The following is a 24,979-nucleotide window of genomic DNA, read 5'->3' as shown; positions in this document are numbered from 1 at the left end:
TATTGTTGAAAGTGCCATGGAAACAGTTGAGGAAGAGGAACAAGACAGGCGTTTTTGCATTATTGTTGAGAACATGTTTGCCATAAATGGACTGGAGAAGAGAATTGAGCAAGGATGATTCTTTAGTCCAAGTGATGAAGTTTGCGAGGGATGGTTGGCCCAAGGAGAAAAATGTTCCATAACAGTTCCATACATTTGTTAAAGTTTCTTTGGAACTTTTGGTATAGGATGGAACACTTATGCATGGGGAGAGATTGGTACCCCCTGACAGTTTATGAAGAATAATGCGTGGCACGCATGAAGGACATTTGGGCAGGACTTTGACGAAACACGGGGTATGGGAGACTTTCTGGTGGCCCCTTATGGATAAAACCATTGATGAATATGTGGGGGATTGTTGTGTGAAGCAATGCAGAGAAAGTACAAAATAGACATATCCTCTTATCTGATCTATCACTATTTCCATAATGGTAATCAGTCACAAAGATGACATTTCCCCATAGACAAACTCATCACATGATTTTTTTTATTTCTATTATTTATCAGAAAATATCAAAAGAAAAAATCATATGTGATGAGTTTCTGTCTATGGGGAAATGTCATCTTTGTGAGTGATTACCATTATGGAAATAGTGATAGGTCAGATAAGAGGTTGTCTATTTTGTATTTTCTCTCCCTTTCCTCTTGGACCTCAAAGTAATCGGGGATACCTTTTTAAGGTCTCTTCTAGCGAAAGCAACGCATGCGCTGCTCTCGCTATTGCGAGTACTTTTTGGAATCGATTCATCTGTAAGCCTTACATGCATCTGTAGGAGTTAGAGTAGTGACTCCGTCATAGCGCAAGCTTTAACGGTTGTGTTTGAATCGGGGACAGGTAGCGTGCGCCCGCCTGGCTGGCCAGTTACTATGCAGTCTCCCTCATCAGAGGCGTTGAAAGAGTTCGAAGAGATAGTTGCTGCACTTCTCACTCATTCCAGCACCCTATTTCTTCAGGAGGATGGTAGCCCTATGCATTTTTACGTGCCACGGGGGCCCTGGAAGCGGCTGCTGTCCCCACTCATCGAACACGGGGAGGGTTGTTGTGCCGGCTGCGGCAGCCGAGGGCACTGCTCCTGGCACCACCCAGGGAAGGCTTCAAGGCTGGGCCTGATGTCTACATCTCCGCTCGCTTCGTGGCGGAGTGCGTGAGGACCGGAGAACTTTTAGACCCTGATGCTTACTGCTTGGTCCCCGAGGTGCTCCCCACACAACCATGCTGCTCTCATGAGCTAATCCCGGGCCGCTCCAACGGTCGCAGCTCCTTCACCCACTCCAAGGACTTGGCCATCCTCATGTACCTTCGTGACCATGCTCCTGTCACGGGTACAGCAGTCTGGAAGGAGATGAGCTGTGTGCAGCTCACCAGACACACCTGGCAGGCCATGAAGAGCCGCTATCTCAAGCGACTTCGAGGCCGCGAGAGCAAATACCAACTCCGGGCCCGCACTGTCATTCCCACCCTGGTGTACCCTTACTGTAGCCTATGCCCTGACACCCGAGGACTTCACACTACCGCCGGAGGCCAAGAAGAAGAGGACAGTGTGGAAGGGGAGGCAAGCGGGGAAAGAGACATCCAAGAGGACAGCACACTTGCAGAGAACAACCCAGATGGGCCATTGGAACAAGATTGACTTTCTACACAGGGCACTGCACAGGGACCATTCAGGGTGGTTTTGCTCCTCCTTTGAGCAGTACAAAGGTTACATCTACTGAGGGTGCCCTAGTTCTTGATGCAAGTAACCAACCTGCCTGATTGGAGATTAGCAAAGTTGCAGAAAACGCCGACCGAGATACCACCCCAGCTTCCATAAGCAGCCATAATGATCAATGTATTGTTGACTGACCTAGGGAGACAGGTTGCCACTGAAGGTTCTCTGGAGGATCGCAAAAAGGAGCTTCGGGTGAATCCATCTAGTGATAATGCCAGAAACTCGCCAGAGCCTGACGTGGCTAAAGGCATCGATTCGACATCTCTTGACTTCCCTGAACCCAAGCCTCCAAGTGTCAGAAAGCTCGATTACTTGGGCCATTTAAAAGCTGCTCAGTGCAGCCTTGAATCGCACAGTCTAATAACCCAGTCAGCAGGTTACGGGATTGACTTGTCAGCTGAAGCTGAAGATGACCGCAGAAGTATTGACCTACATGAGAAATGTAACAAGGTATCTGCTGCAGTAGCCGCTAGTATTCCTCACAAGAAGGATGTGGTGATGTGTATCAAAGGCTCATCTGGAGAGAAGCCTCAGAAAGAGCAGGGTTCAGGGGGAAAGAACGGTGTTCAACGTCTCAATACTCCTTGCAAAGAGCAGAGTGGGGCGATTAGGGCCAAGTACCCCCTAAAAGGATGTCTGCTAGAAGAGCACCATGCACGGATTACCAACCTCCACTGGATGAGACCCCATATGAAGAACGAGAAGCGGAGAGTAGTGACAAGCCGCCACAGCACAAGATGGATCACAGAGACCAAAATCCAGGGAATGGGATCAAGAGATCTTGAGATGAGGCTACGAATAAAGATCAGGATGCAGGTAAGATTCTCATTGGGAGAGAAACCCATGTAAGGTACAGGATTCGGGAAACTGTACCAATTGCCCCTGGATTGAGACTGTACAAACAGGAGCATAATTCAAGGGGCATTGGTAAGTTTTCCTAAATTGAGTATCCACCGACAGAAACGGATGGAGAGAACCATGCCAGGGTTGCTGAATGTGAAAATTCTCAAAGTAATGAAGTCATCACAAGCTGCCTGGGGGTGAGCTCTTGGCTTCTAGATTGGAATGCAAATAGTTCCACAATGTATCTGTATGAAACTCAGTATAAAAGGTAGATGGGGTCTTAGGCTGCCTTTGGATGAGACGTCATGTATCAACCCAAACAACTTCAAAGCATGTCAGGGCATGCCCGCGTAAGGAAAATGCAAGACTTAAATGGAGGTAACAGTAATAGGAGCTTCCAGGCTGAGAGCCATGATGTAGGCAGTTGCAAGCAAGAGGTACTAGCCATCTCAGAATGAGCTCTGTAGGGAACAGAATATTGGGAACAGTACCAAGCCACCAGATGTTGAGACCCCACATAAAGAGCAGCATGTAGGGAATGTCGCCAAGCTTTCTTTTGCTGATACCCCATGTGAAAGAATAGAATGCAGGAGATGGTAACACAGGATCCTGGACCTGAGATCTCATGTGAAGAGTAGAGTCTAGAAAGTGATACCTACACTGTGACACTACGTAAAAACTCATTGATTCAAACCTACATAAAAATGCAAGGAAAAACTACACAATGTATCTTAATGAAATCCTACACAAAGAAAATATAGTGAACAGTATTAAAAGTTTGCACGTTAAAGCTCCTCATAAGTTAAAGAATTTGGGTTTTGCCATGAAGTGCTGTTAAGATGGGACATGTTCAGTCAATCAGGGAATTTTTAAAGCGCACTACTCACCCGTAAGGGTCTCAAGGCGCTGGGGGTTCGGGCAGCTCCAAGGTCATCCCGAAAAGCCAGGTCTTGAGATCTTTTCTGAAAGCTTGCAGTGTAGGGCTTAATCTGATGCTGAGGGGGAGTTTGTTCCAAGTCTTGGCGGCGATGTAGGAGAAGGATCTACCCCCTGTTCTGGCTCTTTGGATGCAGGGGATTTCGGCCAGGGCTAGGGTGGTAGAGCAGAGGTTTCTCTTGGGGCCGTGGAAGGAGATTCTTTCGTTGAGGTATTGGGTTCTGGTGTTGTGGCGGGATTTGTAGGCGTGTGTGAGCAGCTTGAAGGTCACTCTCCTTTCGACGGGGAGCCAATGGAGGTCTCGGAGGTGCTGGGTCATGTGGTCATGTCGTTGGATGCTGAGGACTTGTCTGGCTGTGGCGTTCTGGGCAGTCTGGAGTTTATGGAGGAGAGCTTTGTTGATTCCGGCATAGAGCTCGTGTCCATAGTCCCACCTGCTGGTGATGAAAGCATGGGTGACAGTTTTCCTGGATTCGGGGGGACCCATCTGAAGAAGGTCTTGCTAAAAAGAAGAAAAGCACAATGACTGGAGCCGTAACCGGGCCACACTGGATAAAAACGATTTGAATATCTGTTGGAACACATTTCCCCCAACTTAGGTAAGACGTTCATGATGTAGTGTTATGAGACTATGAACCAGTTAAGTGGCAGCCTAGACAATGTTATGCCATCTAACACGTACGATTTTATGTCTTTGTTCCGAGTACTTTTTTGGTGCTGGAGTCAATTCAATGGGACAACAAAAGGCATGTGTTCTAAAAACCGGTTATATGCGCTAAACAGTGGCACGCATGTTGGTGACAACCATTTGTTTCCATACACTTGGTGATTACTGTGGTTGCAGCTATCTTTCTGAAAATAGTGCCTAGCTTTTGGAAGTTGTCTGTTTGCTAATTCTGGACATGCAACATCTTTTCTCAGGATCTCCATTTCACCCCTGGACACCCCCCCCAACTAAACAAGCCAATATAGCGTGGGTGCGGGATAAGAAAATAGTGGTGGCAACTGAGGTGACTTTACTTGGTGACCGTCTGTTGCAGATGTTGGCTCTGTTTGCATGTTTGGGTTATCCTAGAATTTGTTAAGCTTTATTGGCTGATGCCCATCCCTTAAAAAAAAATATATATATAGGATGTGATTTTGAACACAGCGAAGTGGGTTATAGCTTTGGCTGGAGCAGATTGAAAGTATCCGGAAGCCTTAAAGACTGAAATTGGAATTGAGTAAAAACTCTAAATCTACTTTAGGTGGGGGAACCTAACAATTACTGCCTTTCCTGAGCAATTCTTAAGCTTTTTTTGCAGAGTTTGCAGTTTTTCAGTGGTTACATTTGACCTGAAACCAACGTTTTATCTTTGATAAACCACATTAAATACATATCAAATTGATAGGCTGAAGTTCCAAAAACATGGAGGATGTGCTGTGCCCAACTTTGCATTTTCCATCCTCCTTCGGTGGAAATATGTGTAAAGCATAGTTGGGACTGCTGCTAAGCATTTGTAGAGGGGCACATGGGCAAGTCTGAAGTTAATCAATTACCAAGGAAAATTCTGGCAGGGTAGGCCAAAGAGTCCAGTTCTGCAGAATGCTTGTATCGCCAGAGTAGGCAACAGCCATGCACTGCTTGAAGAGAGTTCGTGTAGAGGTTTGAAGGAGACTAGAGTGCCTACAACATACAAGATGCTTGGATTTATATTAATGTCCCCTTAAGACAAGCAAAAAAACTTTTTTTTATAATGGCCGCCTCCAAGTTTTTCGACTGATGCTGCTGGTTTTTGACTCCGATGGTGCACTGTGGCCTGCTAACCAGACCTCAGTGCCCTGACCCTAAAAGTGTATGTCAAATTGGCTGGACCCAATTGGAAATGTCTAACTTACCTGCAAGTCCCTAGTAAATGGTACCCAGGGTATGTAAGTTAGAGGGGTACCCCAGAGCTTGCAGCACTGATTATGCGACCGTGGAGGTCCCCCAAGTAAAATTAGTCCCCCAGTCTGTCACTACAGACTAGTAGAGCAGTCCTGCATTACTAGCCCAACTATGCCATTGAAAGCAATGGCAAAGCCACCTCTTTCCCCCCCCCCTCCCTGTAAATGTGTGTAATTCGCCCCTCTAGCTGGCCTACTGGGTCTTAAAGGCAGGGTACGACATATGACACAGGCAGGACATGTACTTTAGATCTTCTGGCAGTAAATCGTGCAAAGCTGCAGTTTTTACTGTGGGAAGACTTGGTCGCCATGTTGATGAATACAAGGTTACATGCTGACTGTGCTAACACCATAATGGTACAAACGAAGAAGGCTCTCTAAAGGTATCAGACAACTCTTTGCATTAAGTCCGACTTGTATCCCAAGTCAAAATTAATATAACTTGTTGCAGTGTGCAGCTTTAGGGATGCCGACGCTTTGTTACCCTTAAAACTCTTGTGCCTTCCAAGGCACACATGAAGCCTACTCCACAAGACAGCTTTCTGTCCACCTGGAGAGACATGCTAATGACTCTCAGGATGGAGAACAATGAGGGATTGCAGGGTTGGTAGGTGTTGACTCCGTCCTCCAGGAACTCACATGGGTGTTAGCAACCGAAGGCAGGCTTCAAAGGTGAAGCCGCCTTTGAAGGGCAGATGTGTAGCAACAGAGGGGAGGGCTTCCCCATTGTTGAGGTAGACAGGCTGGTACAGGACGCAGAAAAGGCAAACCAGTTGCCAAACTGGTTTCCCCAGGAGCATGTAGTCCTGAGGTAGGCTACACAGTGGGGGTGGGCTAGGGAGGTCTGAACACAGAGAGAGGGGTTCTCACCATCTTGGGAGTGGGCAGAATAGTGCATCCTGGGGTAGAAAGATGTCACACTCCACATGAAGTGGTCACCAGGTAGGAGGGAACCTGGGAGTCCATTGGCTACCAACTGCATCCTGCCCTGGGGATACTTTGGAGCATAAAGGGGGCACCCCTGGCACCCAGACCTCGGATCTCAACCTACTTGGAAGGACTGCCCTGCTGCACTGAGGGAGCAACAAAGAGAGGCTGCAGTGACGAGGGCTACACCTGGTGGCTAGCAAAGGAAGGGACTCTGCCTGCCGTATCCTGCTTGAGGAAAAGCTGTCGCCAGAGCCCTGTCAAGTCAGAATCAGAACAAGCTTTATTCGATTTTTATACAAGTAAAATCACAAAAGCAAACACAACAGATAAAAACAGTTCATCTTGTAAAAGGAACATGCATCACAAATAAAAAAGAAATCACTAAAACAATATCTCACAGGATTAAGTCCATCATAGTGTGTCAAAAACCCATGTCCTTGCGAGATTTATATGGTAATAGTCTTTCTTATTCTCAATATACTTTTTAAAAAACAGGCAATTGTTTCAATAAAGCATTCGTTGGCTGAAAATTGCGAAAATGAAAATGCCGGTTGACATTGGGTCCACCCACCTAACCTTAAAATTGGCAGAATCCACCTAATTCTCTGTTTTTTTAAATAAAATTTGCAAAATAAAACCACATGCAATGATGATTTCAAAGACTGATCATCGCATGGACGACGGCATAGCTCTTTTGACCAATTATTTATCTCAACCTCTCAGACCCGCGTGCTCTCTTGCTCCCCTCTCAGCCCTGTGTGCTCTCTAGCTCACCTCTCCTCTCCATGTGCTCTCCTGCTCCCCTCTCAGACCCGTGTGCTCTCCTGCTCCCCTCTCAGCCCCGTGTGCTCTCCTGCTCCCCTCTCAGACCTGTGCGCTCTCCTGCTCCCCTCTCAGACCTGTGCGCTCTCTTGCTCCCCTCTCAGACCCGTGTGCTCTCCTGCTAACCCCTCAGCCCTGTGTGCTCTCCTGCTCCCCTCTTAGACCTGTGTGCTCTCCTGCTCCCCTCTCAGACCTGTGTGCTCTCCTGCTCCACTCTCAGCCCTGTGTGCTCTCCTGCTCCCCTCTCAGCCCCGTGTGCTCTCTAGCTCCCCTCTCAGACCTGTGTGCTCTCCTGCTACCCTCTCAGCCCCGTGTGCTCTCTATCTCCCCTCTCAGCTCTGTGTGCTCTCCTGCTCCCCTCTCAGCCCTGTGTGCTCTCTTGCTCCCCTCTCAGACCCGTGTGCTCTCTTGCTCCCCTCAGACCCATGTGCTCTCTAGTTCCTCTCTCAGCTCTGTGTGCCCTCTAGCTCCCCTCTTAGCTCCGTGTGCTTTCCTGCTCCCCTCTCAGCCCGTGTGCTCTCTTGCTCCCGTCTCAGGCCTGTGTGCTCTCTAGCTCCCATCTCAGCCCCGTGTGCTCTCTTGCTCCCCTCTCAGACCTGTGCGCTCTCTTGCTCCCCTCTCAGACCTGTGCGCTCTCTTGCTCCCCTCTCAGACCTGTGCGCTCTCTTGCTCCCCTCTCAGTCCTGTGTGCTCTCTTGCTCCTGTCTCAGGCCTGTGTGCTCTCTTGTTTCCGCCAGTCTTGTGCTCTCCCTTTCTCCTGCTGACTTACTATCCTTTTGAAAAGTGGCCACTGGGGTGAGGGCACAAGCTGAAGCAGTCTGTCTCTTGCCTGCTCCGCACGCTACCAGGTTCGCTTCGGTTGAGGACAAAGACAGAACAACTAGCACTGGCCCATCCCAACAAAGGGGCTAGGCGAGTGGCTTCCACGCCAGCGCCACTACGCCATCAACTACTCTTCTCACAGAGGAGGCAGGCGCAGTCTGTTTGGCCTCAAACCCACAACTATATTCTCTAGTGGATCAATTGGGAACCATAGAGATCTAGATGAAACTCACATCTTCCAAGCAAGCAACTTATGTGATCTTGTACAAAGTGCTTTTATGCCCTTTCTTTCTTTATCTGCCAATATTGAGAAAATCTATAAAACATATTAAACCTGCCAGTTAATGTCATTTTAAAAAATCTTTTTTTTAAATCAGACCACGGCCCCAGTGATGACGGAATAGCCCTGGGGCAGGAAGCCTTCGACCTTGACATTGATCCTACCCGTAGGAGCGGTTCATTGAATAAAGAGTCAGTCGTAGAACCAGTACACTAGGGATTTAATTTGTTTCTAAGGTTGACCAGTCTGTGTGATCTTAGGCACAAATCCCAGAGGCATGAAGAGAACTTTCACCTCCAGTCATGTTGAAAAGTTGCATGGGGCGGAGAGCTCCATCACCTCGTCAGGCTTCCTCCCAGACTTCAGTTTTTTAGGTCTCGCCCTTGCGAAAGCAGCGCATGCGTTGCGCTCGTCAAACGAGGGCTTCTTGGAATCGATACAATGCCAGAAGTCGTGTTACAGCTCCGCCTCCATTTTTGATTCGTAGGTGTCGTTTTGCGTCATAGATTAGGCAAAACACAGTGTAATGATTGCACCGGAGGCAATCATTACACTGAGGGTTGCCACCCTGTCCTCTTTTGGCCCCACCAGGATTTGATATTTTACTTGCGGCGGGCGACAGTGTCTCTCAATTAGCCGCTAAGCACTTTTTTTCTTCGTATTACGCGTTTGCCTTCAACAATGGCTGACACGCTTTTTATTTCTCCCCTTATACCCACAGGTGACCCACTATCCGATCGGGACACTAAACTAGAATAGCCTTCATCGCCAATTAATACTATCCAATTGTCGTATAATTATTTTAACCCGTGTATGGGACGAGACTACACCCCCACACTAGTCTCATGACACAAATTTACTCCATAGCACATCTAAGCCTCAGCGTGACCATAATTCTGAACTTCCCAAATGTCACACCTATCTGCTGTATTCCCATCAAACGCATCTAAATCTCATTTCGTGTCTTTCCACCCAATAAACCCCATTTAATCCTGATCCCTAGCCTACTCCAAATTCACCAAGCGTATAACTCGAGTTGCGTTTTCTAGTAAACTTCAGCGATATGTGTCGTCAGAACACAAAGCCAGATTACAACGTCTTGCCCTGCCACACTCCGGTGCCTCAGCACAGCACTTGCTACTTAAAACCGATGCGGCGCCGGCTCTCCAACCACAGCTCAAACGATTCCGGGGGACAATAGGGGTGTGGGGGGTGTTTTGGAATCAATACAGTGCAATATTAGGCATGCGTGCATTCCAGGAATAAACACAGAAACCAAGCCTCTGGGGGCAATTAACAAGATAAAAAGAGAGCAGAATCAAGGTCAGTCCCTAAAGAAGATGAAAAACGGACTTCAATATGACCAGAACACAACCCCTGTCGAGGTCGGCGGCTCTCTTCCTACCCATAGTGCCAAGTACCTCCCCAACGAAAACAGGCATTGAAAATGCAATAGGTCTCGCCTTTGATTAAGTTAAAGCCATTTGCTTTGCTAATGGTATTGTATAGCAAAGCAAATGGCTTTAACTTAATTAAAGGCGAGACCTTTTGCATTTTCAATGCTAATTCTTATACTGCAATGCAGAGAAAGGGCACAACGTTCGAAATCCGCCTATGTAACCAACTAAATATCCAAGTCTTGGGGGAAAAGTGGGTATTGACCTGGTCGGTCCATTTAATATATTACCAGCTGCGTCTAGATCTGCTCTTGTTGCCATTTATTATTATTCAAAGTGGCAAGAAGTCCAGTTCATAGGTGAACCTACATCTAAAAATGTTATTGACTTTTTGAAGGATGATTTTCTAAGAGAGGGTTTTCCATCTATCATTGTTTCTGATGAAGGTGTACAGTTTCAGTCAAGAATTCCCAAAATGTCTCCAACAAGAGGGAATTGAGTAACTTAAAAGCTCAGTATACCACCCACAGGTGAACAGGCTTGTTGAATGCAGGAATGGAGTCCTTGGTAGTTGTGTTCCGTGGGCGATTGCGAGCAATTGTGTTAGAAATGGGGGTCTCTAGTTGGCAATGGCTGGCCACTGTCGTCCAAGTAGGGACCCTTCTTCCCAAGTCAGAGTAAGCGGGCTACACCCTTTGATAACCCCTGCTCAACCCTGTGGTAACGTAGCACGAGCAGCTAGGCTTATCTCAGAGGCAGTGTGTGAAGCATTTATGACCATACACAGTAACACAGTGAAGAACACTACAAAGGGACACCACACAAGTAATTATAGAAAAATAAGTATCTTTATATATAGACTTAACACAAGACCAATAACGGTAAAAAGCCACAATACTTAAAAATAGAATTATTCTTGAAATGCTGCAAAAATAGTTCAAAGTGTGCAAAGAGGAGTTCAATTCAAAGCAGTGGTCTCTGCGACCCTTTTACTTACAAAGTACCTGGATTCTGTAGCAAAACAACCAAAATGTCGCAAGGGAGCTGTAGCGATGATTTTCCTCACGCGAGACCGGCGATGCGTTGAATCCTTGCCGCAAGGGAGGATGATGCGCCGAGCCTGTTGCGTGTGCGATCTTGTTGCGATGAAAAGAAATGGCGCGCCGCGAGGGAGCGATGATCCGGGTGCGATGCGATAAAAATGGCGGACGCCCGGCGTCCGCACTGCGATGTCGTGAAACGATGAACTCGATGTGATGACCTTTGGTTAGTGAGCATTTGGAGGCCCGCAAACGTGCGATGCGATGTTCTTCGGGTTAGCGAGCCTTTGGCAGCCCGCAATGCGATGATTTCCGGTAGCGAGCCCTCAGCGGCAGCAGCGCGATGATTTTTCTTACGCTCTTCGGCTGCGGCGGCTCGCAAACGGGCGTTAGCGACGACTTTCAGCACTCTCTTCTCTGTAGTAGAACTAGAGGCTCTGGAACTCACAGGAGCCTCACCTGCAGATAGAAATCCTCGCTGGGAGGAAACAGGAGGCTGGCGGTGGAGTCTGATGTGCCTGAGACTCCAGCAGGAGGCTAGCTCTCTTCTAGCCCTTGAGTGATTGCTGTAGCAAGATAAAGTACAAGTTCCTTCAAAGTCCTTTTCCTCTTCTTCCAAGTCCAGTTGTAACCACTGCAGGCCAATCCAAGAAACAGCACACAAGGACAGTCACCTCCTGCAGATTCCTTCAGTTACACGGACAGAGGTTCTTCTTGTTGTCCAGGAGCAATACAAATTGTAGGGGTTTCAGCACAGATATTTATACCCAAAAGTTTTTCCTCTCAGAAGCTACAAGTCACTGAACCCAAAATGCGAAGTGGGTCGCACACCGCTCGTCATACTAGCAAATAGCCCCATAGGATTCTGGAGAATGTAGTGACAGCGGCGGGTACACCTATGCCACGAGTAAAAAGTTTAAAATGCCATCCCTGGACACGTGTTTCGAGGTAATTGCCTCTCGTCAGCAGGGAGCAGGTACGTATGCGGGGTGCTCTAGACTGCCAAAAATTATCAGGTATAGTACCTCTCACGGCGCGCGGGTGCGGGATCCGGGCTCGTCAACCCATAGCTCAGGGAGCTTTAAATACAAAATGCGAAGTGGGTCGCACACCGCTCGTCATACTAGCAAATAGCCCCATAGGATTCTGGAGAATGTAGTGACAGCGGCGGGTACATCTATGCCACGAGTAAAAAGTTTAAAATGCCATCCCTGGACACGTGTTTCGAGGTAATTGCCTCTCGTCAGCAGGGAGCAGGTACGTATGCGGGGTGCTCTAGACTGCCAAAAAATATCAGGTATAGTACCTCTCACGGCGCGCGGGTGCGGGATCCGGGCTCGTCAACCCATAGCTCAGGGAGCTTTAAATACAAAATGCGAAGTGGGTCGCACACCGCTCGTCATACTAGCAAATAGCCCCATAGGATTCTGGAGAATGTAGTGACAGCGGCGGGTACACCTATGCCACGAGTAAAAAGTTTAAAATGCCATCCCTGGACACGTGTTTCGAGGTAATTGCCTCTCGTCAGCAGGGAGCAGGTACGTATGCGGGGTGCTCTAGACTGCCAAAAATTATCAGGTATAGTACCTCTCACGGCGCGCGGGTGCGGGATCCGGGCTTGTCAACCCATAGCTCAGGGAGCTTTAAATACAAAATGCGAAGTGGGTCGCACACCGCTCGTCATACTAGCAAATAGCCCCATAGGATTCTGGAGAATGTAGTGACAGCGGCGGGTACACCTATGCCACGAGTAAAAAGTTTAAAATGCCATCCCTGGACACGTGTTTCGAGGTAATTGCCTCTCGTCAGCAGGGAGCAGGTACGTATGCGGGGTGCTCTAGACTGCCAAAAATTATCAGGTATAGTACCTCTCACGGCGCGCGGGTGCGGGATCCGGGCTCGTCAACCCATAGCTCAGGGAGCTTTAAATAAAAAATGCGAAGTGGGTCGTACACCGCTCGTCATACTAGCAAATAGCCCCATAGGATTCTGGAGAATGTAGTGACAGCGGCGGGTACACCTATGCCACGAGTAAAAAGTTTAAAATGCCATCCCTTGACACGTGTTTCGAGGTAATTGCCTCTCGTCAGCAGGGAGCAGGTACGTATGCGGGGTGCTCTAGACTGCCAAAAATTATCAGGTATAGTACCTCTCACGGCGCGCGGGTGCGGGATCCGGGCTCGTCAACCCATAGCTCAGGGAGCTTTAAATACAAAATGCGAAGTGGGTCGCACACCGCTCGTCATACTAGCAAATAGCCCCATAGGATTCTGGAGAATGTAGTGACAGCGGCGGGTACACCTATGCCACGAGTAAAAAGTTTAAAATGCCATCCCTGGACACGTGTTTCGAGGTAATTGCCTCTCGTCAGCAGGGAGCAGGTACGTATGCGGGGTGCTCTAGACTGCCAAAAATTATCAGGTATAGTACCTCTCACGGTGCGCGGGTGCGGGATCCGGGCTCGTCAACCCATAGCTCAGGGAGCTTTAAATACAAAATGCGAAGTGGGTCGCACACCGCTCGTCATACTAGCAAATAGCCCCATAGGATTCTGGAGAATGTAGTGACAGCGGCGGGTACACCTATGCCACGAGTAAAAAGTTTAAAATGCCATCCCTGGACACGTGTTTCGAGGTAATTGCCTCTCGTCAGCAGGGAGCAGGTACGTATGCGGGGTGCTCTAGACTGCCAAAAATTATCAGGTATAGTACCTCTCACGGCGCGCCGTGAAAGGTATTTAACCTTGTATATTTGGCAGTCTACCGGCACCCCACATACAGACCTGCTCCCTGCTGACGAGAGGCAACTACCTCGAAACACGTGTCTAGGGATGGCATTTACTTAACACTCGTAGCATAGGTGTACTCGCCGCTGCTACTTCATTGTCCAGAATCCTATGGGGCTACTTGCTAGTATGACGAGCGGTGTGCGACCCACTTAATGGTTGAATTTAAAGCTTCCTCGAGCTAAACGGCTGACGAGTCAGGATCCCGCACCCGCGCGCCGTGAAAGGTATTTAACCTTGTATATTTGGCAGTCTACCGGCACCCCACATACAGACCTGCTCCCTGCTGACGAGAGGCAACTACCTCGAAACACGTGTCCAGGGATGGCATTTACTTAACACTCGTAGCATAGGTGTACTCGCCGCTGCTACTTCATTGTCCAGAATCCTATGGGGCTACTTGCTAGTATGACGAGCGGTGTGCGACCCACTTAATGGTTGAAGTCAGTGAACCCAGCCACAACCAGTTCTGGCCAGTCCTTGAGCACTTTGTTTACCAGGCTGCATCCTTCCTTTCATAAAGAGGGGGTCTGCCATCAGATGCACAGTGGGAGGTGGAGCCAGCATTCACCTTGCCAGGCACAGCCCTATTCAGGTCCAGGAGCTACCCCTCCCCATACTCCAATGCAGATCTCTCTATTCAACCCAGGTCTGACTCAGCCTGCCCTGTCCCTCCAAAACCAGACAGCCAATACACATAACAGCAGAGCACACTAGAAGGCTTTGGCAAGAAAATACCTACTTTCTAAAAGTGGTATTTTCAAACACAGAATATAAAAATAAACTTTACTAAAAGATGTATTTTAATATTCTGAGTTCAGGCATACTAAATTCGTTTTTCTACCATGTTCTTTGGGTCAGTTAGGACTATAGAATGTAATAGTCAAACTGCCCATTCTGGCCTATGGAGAACAGGTACCCTTACAGTAGTGAAAAACGAAAGTGGGTGTAATTCACTACCAGGACATGCTACACACACCAAGGCATGTCCTACCTTACACATACAATGCACCCTACCATAGGGGTGACTTACATGATGCCAAGGGAAGGTTCAGGGGATGGGAAGTGGGTGCACTTCACAGCCAAGATGGCAGTTCTGGACTGCACACAGACTCTGCAGTGGCAGGTCTAAGACACAATTTACAAGCTGCTTCTGTGGGTGGCGCAAACCAGCACTGCAGGCCCACCAGCAGCATTTGGTTTACCAGCCCTGGGCACACACAGGCCACGCTACTAGGGGCTAACAGGCAAACCAAATAAGCCAATCATGGATATACCAATTCACATGTCATATTTACACAGGGAGCATTCGCGCTGTGGCACTGAATGGCAGTGGCACAGCGCCCAGAGCATCTAATACCAGCAAAAACAGAGGAGACAACAGCGAAAAATGGAAAGGAGACCTACGCCAATGGCGCCAGGTCTAACACGCGTCCCCTCCAGCTGAAATGTGGGGAGAACTACCCATCCCCTTGGAAGTTCTCATCACTAGAGCGGAAAAATCTGGACAGACCATCAGCATTGGCGTGTTCTGTACCAGGGCAGTGTTCCACCGTGAAGTCCATACCCTGTAGGGAAATGGACCACCTCAACAACTTGGGATTCTCACACCTCATCTGCATCAACCATCTGAGGGGCCTGTGGTCCGTCTGAACCCGGAAGTGAGTCCCAAACAGGTATGGTCTCAGCTTCTTCAGTGCCCAGACCACAACAAATGCCTCACGCTCAATTGCACTCCACCTCTGTTCCCGTGGGAGTAACCTCCTACTGATGAAGGCTACAGGTTGGTCTAGTCCCTCCTCATTTATCTGTGACAGAACAGCCCCCACCCCATACTCTGAAGCGTCTGTCTGGACAATAAATTCCTTAGCAAAATTGGGCGCCTGGAGTACAGGTGCTGTACACATGGCAGTCTTGAGGGCATCAAAAACTTTTTGACAGGCGTCAGTCCAGTTCACCATCTTTGGCCGCTTCTTGGAAGTCAGCTCAGTCAAGGGTGCAACAATGTTGCCATACCCCTTGACAAACCTCCTATAGTAACCTGTGAGTCCTAAGAAGGCCCTCACCTGTGTCTGGGTCCTTGGGGGATCCCAAGCCAGGATGGTTTCAATCTTGGGCTGCAGGGGTGCAACTAGGCCACTCCCCACCTGGTGTCCCAAGTACACCACAGAACCGTGCCCAATCTGGCACTTACTGGCCTTGATTGTGAGGCCTGTTCTGCGCAGCGCCATCAACACTTCCCAGAGGTGACGCAAGTGGTCCTCCCAGGAGGAGCTAAACACTGCAATGTCATCCAGGTAGGCGGCACTGAAATCCTCCAGCCCAACCAACACCTGGTTGACCAACCTCTGAAAGGTGGCAGGGGCATTCTTCATCCCAAAGGGCATCACACGGAACTGGTAGTGCCCATCTGGTGTGGAGAATGCTGACCTCTCCTTTGCCCTCTCAGTTAAGGTGATCTGCCAGTACCCAGACGTTAGATCAAACGTGCTGAGGTACCGGGCAGCCCCTAACCAATCTATGAGCTCATCAGCTCTGGGGATGGGGTGGGCATCGGTCTTCGTGACCAAATTGAAACCTCGGTAGTCCACACAGAACCTAAGTTCAGGAGTGGCACCAGGCGCTGCAGCTTTTGGTACCAAGACCACGGGGCTGGACCAAGGGCTGCTAGAGGACTCAATCACCCCTAGGGCAAACATTTTGGATACCTCCTCCTTAATGTAGGCCCTGACCCTGTCAGTCACTCTGTAAGCCTTGTGCTTGACAGGAGGACTGTCCCCGGTGTCCACTTCATGGACGCACCACTCAGTGGCACCAGGGAAAACAAATCAGGAAATTGCCCCAACAGCTGGTGACAATCTCTCTACTGCTCAGGGGTCAGTGTGGTGGAGAGTACCACACCCTCTACTGACCCATCCTTCTCCCCTGCACACAGGAGGTCAGGAAGTGGCTCACTCTCCTCCTCCATCCCAGGATCTGTGGCAAGAAGCATGCCCACTTCAGACCTCTCAAAGTGGGGCTTCAGGCGGTTCACATGCAGGACCCGCAGGGGGTTCCTGGGAGACTTAAAGTCCACCAAGTAGGTAACTGGACTTTTGCGCTCCACCACCTGAAATGGACAGGTCCACTTATCTTGGAGCGCACAAGGCTCCACTGGGGCCAGTACCCAAACCTTCTGACCAGGTTGAAACTCGACCAGAGTGGCATTCTGGTCGTGCCTACGTTTCATTTCCTCCTGGCTGGCTTCCAGATTTGCCTCAGCAATCTTTCAGAAACGCTGAGTCTGGTTCCCGAAGGCCAACATGTAGCTAAATACATCTTGGGAAGGTTTCCTGGGAGATTGCTCCCAGCCTTCCTTGACCAGATTCAGAGGCCCTCTTACCGGATGGCCATAGAGCAGTTCAAAGGGACTGAACCCTAAGGACTTCTGTGGCACCTCACCGTAGGCAAACAACAGGCATGGCAAGAGGACGTCCCACTTATGCCTCAGGGGCTCTTCTAGGCCCATGATCATGCCCTTCGTGGCCCGGTTGAACCTTTCAACCAGACAATTACCTGGGGGGGGGGGGGGTAAGGAGTGGTGAACATATAAGTTACCCCACACTCCTTCCACAGAGACTTCATATACTGGGAGATGAAGTTGGGTCCCCTGTCAGACATCACCTCTCTGTGGAACCCCACACGGGAGAAGATCCCCATCAGTGCACGTCCCACCACGGGGGCCGTCACTGTCCTGAGCGGGATGGCTTCAGGGTACCGGGTGGCATGGTCCACCAAGACCAGGATGTACCTGTTGTCCATGGCTGTCTTGGAGTCCAAAGGCCCCACAATGTCAATGCCCACTCGCTCGAATGGGGTACTAACAACTGGAAAGGGCTAGAGTGGGGCCTTGATCTTCCCCCCACTCTTCCCACTTGCCTGACAAGTCTCACATGTCCTGCAATGAGCGTCTGAGCTCTTGCGCATCTGGGGCCAATAAAAGTGGGTGACCAGCCTCTCAAAGGTCTTGGTCTGCCCCAGATGTCCTGCCAATGGAATGTCATGAGCCAACCCCACTAGGAAGGCTCTGAAGCACTCGGGTACCACCAGCACACGGGCTGACCCTGGCTCAGCAGCCTTAGGCTCACTGTACAGGAGACTGTTCTCCCAATAAATCAGATGTGAACCAGACATGTCACCTGCTGCCTGGGCTGCAGGCTGCCGCTGCATACCCTCAAGAGAAGGGCAAACTCTTTGCTGCTCACAAAACTCCTCCCTGGTGGGCCCCCTGCCTGCTGCCAATGGGTCAGCTCAGGCAGGTCCCCCAGTTCAGTCATCTGCTCCCCGGTAGGCTCCAGGGCATCCCCCTCAGGGTCTGCTCCCTCCTGGGCTGTGGGAACCAAAGGGGCCGGCTTCCCGCGCCCCCTGCTCCTTCTCTCTAAGGCAGGGACCTGGGCCATACTCTCAGGCTCCAGGTTTTTCTCAACACCCTCCGTGTTTGCCATGGACCAAGTGGTAGCACACGCCCACTCAGGCAGATCCAACATTTCCAAGTGAGATCTCATCTCCACCGTAGCCCACGGGGAGTTCTCTAAATCATTGCCCAACAGACAGTCTACAGGCATGGCGGGCCTCACAGCCACCTGAAGAGTTCCTGAGACCCCCCCCACTCAAAGGGAACCTGAGCCACCCCACATTGGCTCTCTGAGTTGTCTGCGGACACTACTGGTTAGAATGCATGGGGGACAACCTGCTCTTTGGACACCAACCTGGGAGCTGACAGCAGTTACACTGGCTCCTGTGTCTCTTAGAGCCTCCACTCTATGGCCATTGATGGTCACCCACTGCCTGTACTTTAGTGTTATCAGGCAGTGTAGGCTTAGGGACCATCTCAAAGTCTCCTAGCGAGACAAGTGTCAATTCTACGCGATCCCACCCACCTTGGGCACCCATCTCCTCTCCTCCCAGGGCTACACTAGCAAGCTGGCGGGGTGGTGCAAGGGGTGGTGCAGGAGCATCCCTTTGAGGACACTGTGGATCAAAGTATCTGTGGCCCACTTGACCACACTTAAAACAGGGGCCCCCTCTGAACAGGCCTACCTGTCGGGGGCACTGGCTTCTTATCTTGGGGAGGCTGGGACACCACTGCTTGGTTCCCTTGGGAATTACTGTGGGGCCCTCTGTGGAACTCCCTTGGTTTACCCCTGCCCCCCTGTGAGAAAGTGGGTTTCTGTTGCAGTAACCCCCCCTTTTTTTTTTGCCTAATAGCTGATGCACTTTTCCTTGTTGTGCCCTGGGCTCCTGCCAATCAGGTGCCCAGGGCCTATGTTCCTTCCTTAAAACACACAAACTCCCAATTGGCAAACCCTGGCCACATGTCAGCCCCTGGTAAATGGTACCCTAGGTACCCAGGGCCTTGTGACCAGGGAAGGCCTCTAAGGGCTGCAGCACTCATTGTGCCACCCTTAGAGGCCCTGTACCCTTACACACACACACTGCCTTTGCAGGCTGAGTGTCTGGGTGCAGGACAAAACAAAGAGTCGACAGGGCACACATCTCTGTGTGCCATGCCCATTACCTATACTGCCAAGGCATATGTCAGCCACCCCTCTGGCTGGGTGCCTTATGCCTATGGTGTGGGCACAGGAGCAGGAGCCCTGTGCCCCTACAGTACCCAGGTCCATTCCTGGGCACTGTAAGTACAGTGCTGCCTTTTACAAGTACATGGTGCTGAGAGCTCGTCAAACACGAACTCCACAGCACCATAATGGCAACACTGAAGACTGGGAAGTTTGGTATCAAACTTCTCAGCACATTAAACCCACACTGATGCCAGTGTGGGATTTAATGTACTAAGCACCCCAGAGGGCATCTTAGAGATGCCCCCTTACAGCTAACCTACAATCCACGTCTGCTCTGAGGCTGCCCAGGCTGCCACACAGCAGACACGTTGCTGGACCCCTGGGTGGGAGAGCCCCTGCTCTCCCGGGCCTGCAACAATGCACATCCTGGGTGAGGTGAGAAATCTCCTCCCCCAGGATGAGCAAAGGGAAGCTTCAAAGGCATGCCGCCAGTTGGAGTTTCCCCAGGCCACTGCAACCCCCCACTCTGGCAGGAAGCTTGGCCGGAAACCCCATACAAGGACAGGGGATGTGCCAGCCTGCCCACCCCACCCCTCAGGTGGGGGAGGCGAGGTGAAGCACATCTCCGGGCTCTCGCCATCTTGAAGATGGGAGGCCCTACCCTATCAGGATTAGGCTACTGCCCTCCTCCCACAGGAGAGAGGCAGGATAGGGGGTGTACCCACCCCAGGACAAGGACCCATTGGTCCCTGGCCTTCACCTACCTGTAACGCCCCATAATCTAGTATTTAGGGGCCCCCTGAACCTTCCTTCCCCAGATTCCAGATAGAAAACTACAAGAAGAGCAAGAAGAACAAGGACCTGCCCTGCAGCTGCTAAAAAGAGAAGAAGACACCAACTGCTTTGGCCCCAGCCCTACCGGCCTGTCGACTCTCGAACCTGCACCAGCGCGGCATCTCTCGTGGCCAGCAACCTCACCAACCCCGGAGGACCTGGCTACCTGTTGGCTCTAAGCCCCTGGGTCTCCCATGAGTAGAGGCTCTACTCAAGAAACCTATTTTTAACCCTGGGCAGCAGCCCGGAACCGCGGACCCAACACACTCTGCACCAGCCAAGCCTGGCCAGTGCCGGAGTGGACAAAGACCCTGAGGACGACCCCACGGCGACTGTGACCCCGAGTCCGGCACCCAAGGACCCCCCTCGACATTCCGGAAGAAGCCTGCAGCCTCAGAACAGAGTGCCACCCCAACCGCGATCAACCAGAGGGTAAGATTTCCGACATCAAAAGGCACCCCTGCACCCGGCGCCCTGCGGCCCCCTGTGCCCAATCCCGGGGTACCCACCTAACCTACAACTACCCAACTTACCTCTCGAAGTGGTGGTGGCACCTGAAGCATCCTCGTCCCCGAGCCTGCAGCCTGTTTTTCCAAACCGGAACATTCCCATTGATTTCCATTGAGCGCCCGAAGGCTCAAAAAGCACCCTGCACCCAGCCGCCCGAGTGGCCCTGGCAGTGCCCTCTCTACACTAACCTACTTCCCCACTTGCCCTGAGTAAGTGACCAGGAGCCCAGCTCCCACAGCCGCGTGGCTTGCCAGACAGCAGCCACCAACCAAGGCCCCCCTATCCCTCATAGGATAACATTGGGCCTAACTCTCTCTGCACCCGGCCGTCCTGAAACCGCTGAGGGTGAACCAACTGTACCTACCTGACACTGGGGGACCCCTGAGTCCATGCCCGGAATTTCAACTCTACCAGTCGAGTACTTACCCTTAAACCGCTAACTTCGTTTTCCTCATAGGGTAACATTGACTGACTTTTTCTTCAAAAATCTTCTAAGTGTGAACTTTTCAAAACTGCAAAAATTCACCAAAAATCAGCCAAGTGACAAAAACGAATTTACTCACCTGCTCCTAGGTGAGCTCCCAGTGCTGGATCTTGGTGCCCAGCCCTGACTCTGAAAAGTGTTCACAACTATACTTACCTCTAACTCATTTTTCTCCCATAGGAAACCATTGTCTGCTTTTCTGTGAAATTTCTTCTAAGTGTCTACTTTTGCAAATTTGAAATATTCTTTTAAAATCGTACCATTTCTGCAAACGAAATTACCTACCTGCTTTTGATAAGGACCCCAGTCCTGGGTCTAGGCACCCAGTCCTGGATTACTAAAGTAACGATAAAGTACTCTACCTGCAATTTGAATTTCTTGCCATAGAGATCCATTGAATGTTTTCTGTGAAATATTTTCTAAGTGCTAACTTTTGAAATAGCTAAATATTATTTAAAAATCATTACAGTTATTAAGTCGACTTTCATCACTTGATTCTGAATACTGACCCCAGGCTGGTTCTAGGAGCCAGACCTGGAATTCCAAAAGTAATCTGAAAAGTAATTTATTACAAATAACCTGAATTTACCATTGAGCTCAATGCATTGTTATGTTTAGGAAATAGGATTGTTTATTGCAACCAACTGTGACTGTTTACACAAATTTATTGCCTAAGACAAAAGTATTTATATTCAACCTCTCATTCTGAGAAAGTATATTTTTACTCCCTTTGTGGTTCTAAAAATAAAACAAGCATATATTTTATATATATAAATCATTGGCCTAGAGTTCAGTTATTGAGTGTGTGAAACCATTTGCTGACTGAGGGCCTCATGTAGGTAGCCAAATACCGGTCGGTAACGGCCGATTTTCGGTAAATATGCCGTTACCGACCGGTATTCAGACAAGTGAGATGTAGGAGTCCAAAAACCACTTTTCGGTAAATATGAGGCGGTAAATACCGATTCATAGTTACCGAATTCTAAAATACCGATTCATATTTACCGAATACATTATTAACGAATCGGTAAATATGAAGTGGTAAATATGAAGTGGTAAAAATTGAAAATGACATGTAGGAGCAGTCGGTAATTAAGAAATCCAGGAAAATCGGTAAATAAGAGTCGGTAATTAACACGGATGGAAAGCAGGTGGTAACCATCAACAATGCACATAAGCAATCCCAAAATGCAACAGCGTGGACAACATGGCCGCCATGTACGTCATTGCAAGGCGCCTACGTCTACAGGCAGCAGGACTGAGGGTGTGGCGACGGGAGGAACAAATCTACAGACAGCGCATCACACTATTCCAGCTGACTGATGCAGAGATACATGAGAGGTACAGGCTACACCCCGAAACCATCATGGACTTAATCAGGGACCTTCACCCACTCCTGGACCAGCCAATAAGAAGGGCGCACGCCATACCCCCACATGTGCAGGTGCTCTGCAGCCTACATCTGTTGGCATCCGGCAGTTATCAGGTGGTGATAGCTGCGGTGGGTGGGGTATCCCAGAGTTGCCTGTCACGTTTCTTCAGGAAGTTCCTGGATGCCATGATGCAGAGAATGCACCACTACATCAGCTTCCCAAACACACAGGCTGCACTGCAGAAAACAAAAACAGACTTTTATCACATGGCACAGTTCCCCCATGTCATCGGCTGTATTGATGGTACACACATCCCAATCTGTCCTCCAGCTGACACAGAGCACATCTACAGGAACAGGAAGTTCACCCACTCCATCAATGTGCAGGTGATCTGTGATGCAGGGAACATCATCACAGATATTGTTGCAAAGTTTCCTGGGAGCACCCACGACTCTTACATCTTCCAGAATAGTGGGATCTACACACGACTGAGAGCCGGAGAATTCGGAGAGGGATACCTGCTGGGTAAGTAACAGTGACGCCCCTTGAAACCTGCAAATCAGAGTGTATAGAGGCATGTAACTGATGGTTCCCTTTTACTCATCCAGGCGACAGTGCATATGCATGCCGTTCATTCATCCTCACTCCCTACCTACACCCAGCAACCCAGAGTGAGAGACGATACAACGTGGCCCACAAATCTACACGCAATGTGGTGGAGCGCACGTTTGGACTGCTGAAGAGCAGGTTCCGCTGCCTCCACAAGAGCGGAGGCGCACGCCAGTACAAACCCATCACCTGCTGCAAGATAATTGCCACTTGTGCAATGCTGCACAACCTTGCCACGAAAAAAGGTACAGATGTGGAACTAACATATTTTGAGGACAACGAGGATGAGTCAGGCCAGCCAGAGGGCAGCGCAGCTAGAGTGCCAACTGCAATCGATGGGAGAGAGAGACGGGCAGAGATCACATGCAACTATTTCTGAGTAAGTGAGGGGACACAGCGAGTCGTGAGAACTCATGACGTAGTTTAATGTGGCACCACGCCATGAACACATGAACAGGCCAATCTGGCAATATGCCATTTATACAATGAGTATGTCCAGGGTTACGTCACCCAATGGCAAGTGGATAAGCAGGGCCACATCAATGTTTGCGCATACGCGCTGCAGTGGTGGATTGCACGGCCTGTGCATCCTCACTAGAGCCAACCCCAAGCCGCCTGCTGCTCCTGCGTGCTTCGGGGACGGGGGGTGTGATGCTGCTGCTGGTGTCGATGCTCTCCGCAGCATCCCCTGCAGCAGTTGTCGACGCCTGACTTGTCAATAGCACCCCTAGTGCACTTGTCACCTGCACCATCCCCCGTGACAGGTCGCTGCAGCACTGTGTTAGGCCCTCCTGCATCGTCACAGAGCGCCGGCAAAGTAGGGAAGTCGCAGTTGCCAGACGGTTGAGTGCCCTGCTGGTAGTGTCCCTTCTCTGGCGTTCCCGGCGCCGTGCTTCGATGTCAGCATCTAATTTGCTGCACAACTGCTGGATTGACTGGGACATGTCCCGAATGCCCGCAGCCATGCCGCCAATGTTTGTGTCCATGTTGACTAAGCTTGTCCTCATCACCCGCATGTGCCTCTGGACTGACATTACTGCCTTTGATTGCAGGCGCTGTTGCTTCAACATTTGGCCCTCGAGCCCCAAGAAGACACCATGGCCGTCAGTGGGTGCTGGTGGACTCTGGACACGCGACCTGCGGCGCCCTCTTGCTCCCGTCTGTGCTGCCTGTGATGTTTGGGGCACAGTGGGATGGCTCCCTTCCTGGGGCCCGGTGCGGTCTTCTGGGCCCATGCTGTCGTCTGACGAGGTGTCTAAGGCTCGTAGCCTGGCTGCTGGACGCCTCCTCATTCTCACACCTGCAAGCGGAGATGTGGCCGGTGAATCGAACATGAGTGGCGATGCTGGCTCTGGTGGTGGTGATGCTGGCTCTCGGTGAGGTGATGCTGGCTCTGTGTGCGGCGAGGCTGGCTGCGTAGGTGGTGCGGCTGCAAGTGGGCCTGCTCCCTGGTCTGCACTCGTGCTGGCTAGAGGTGATTTTTGTGGCCGGTGTGCCGTCTCCCCTGCAGCATGCCCTGTACTGCATGATGTCACATCTGTGGACAGAAAAACAACATTGGCTCAGTGTCCCCGAAGGGCTGCATTGCAAGCGTCACAATAAATCATTTCACATTCCAATCTGTCCTCTGTCTCCTTGTGCCTCGAGTGCGTGACATGCCTTGTTGCCCTGTGACATTTACGTCATGGTTAGTGTTGCCCTGACTACATCTCCCGGAATGCATTGCCTGTCTGCACTGACACGTGTGGACTGCAGTGTGATTCTCGTGTCACAATGGGGGATGTGGGATAGGGGTAGGGGCGGCTACATTGCTGTGCTTTCGTCTTACCTTGGTGTGTTGCGGCTCTGGCAGAGCTGTCGGCGTCCCCAAGACCCACGACGCTCTCTTGCTCGAGTGTGGCCGCCACCAGCTCCTCCAGTTCGGTGAGGGCAGGTGCCCTGTTGGTTCCACCTCCGGTCTGGCTGGCCTCCTTCTGGATGTCGCCCATCTTCCTCTTGGTCACAATCCTCAGGTCATACCAGCGCTTTTTGAGGACCTCAATTTCCCTGTGGGTCACTCCCACAGCATTGACCTGCGCC

At 50.3% G+C, this 24,979-nt stretch overlaps 1 pseudogene; it reads left to right on the top strand.

Annotated features, from left to right (window-relative positions):
* The first annotated feature begins 906 nt into the window (after positions 1-906).
* Positions 907-2,689, top strand: LOC146785869 (uncharacterized; annotated as a pseudogene).
* Positions 2,690-24,979: the final 22,290 nt, after the last annotated feature.

The sequence above is a fragment of the Triturus cristatus genome, chromosome 11, assembly GCF_964204655.1.
Source record: "Triturus cristatus chromosome 11, aTriCri1.1, whole genome shotgun sequence".
Taxonomy (NCBI): Eukaryota; Metazoa; Chordata; class Amphibia; order Caudata; family Salamandridae; genus Triturus; species Triturus cristatus.
Note: the sequence above shows the minus strand (reverse complement) of the source record. Positions and strands in the feature narration are given on the sequence as shown.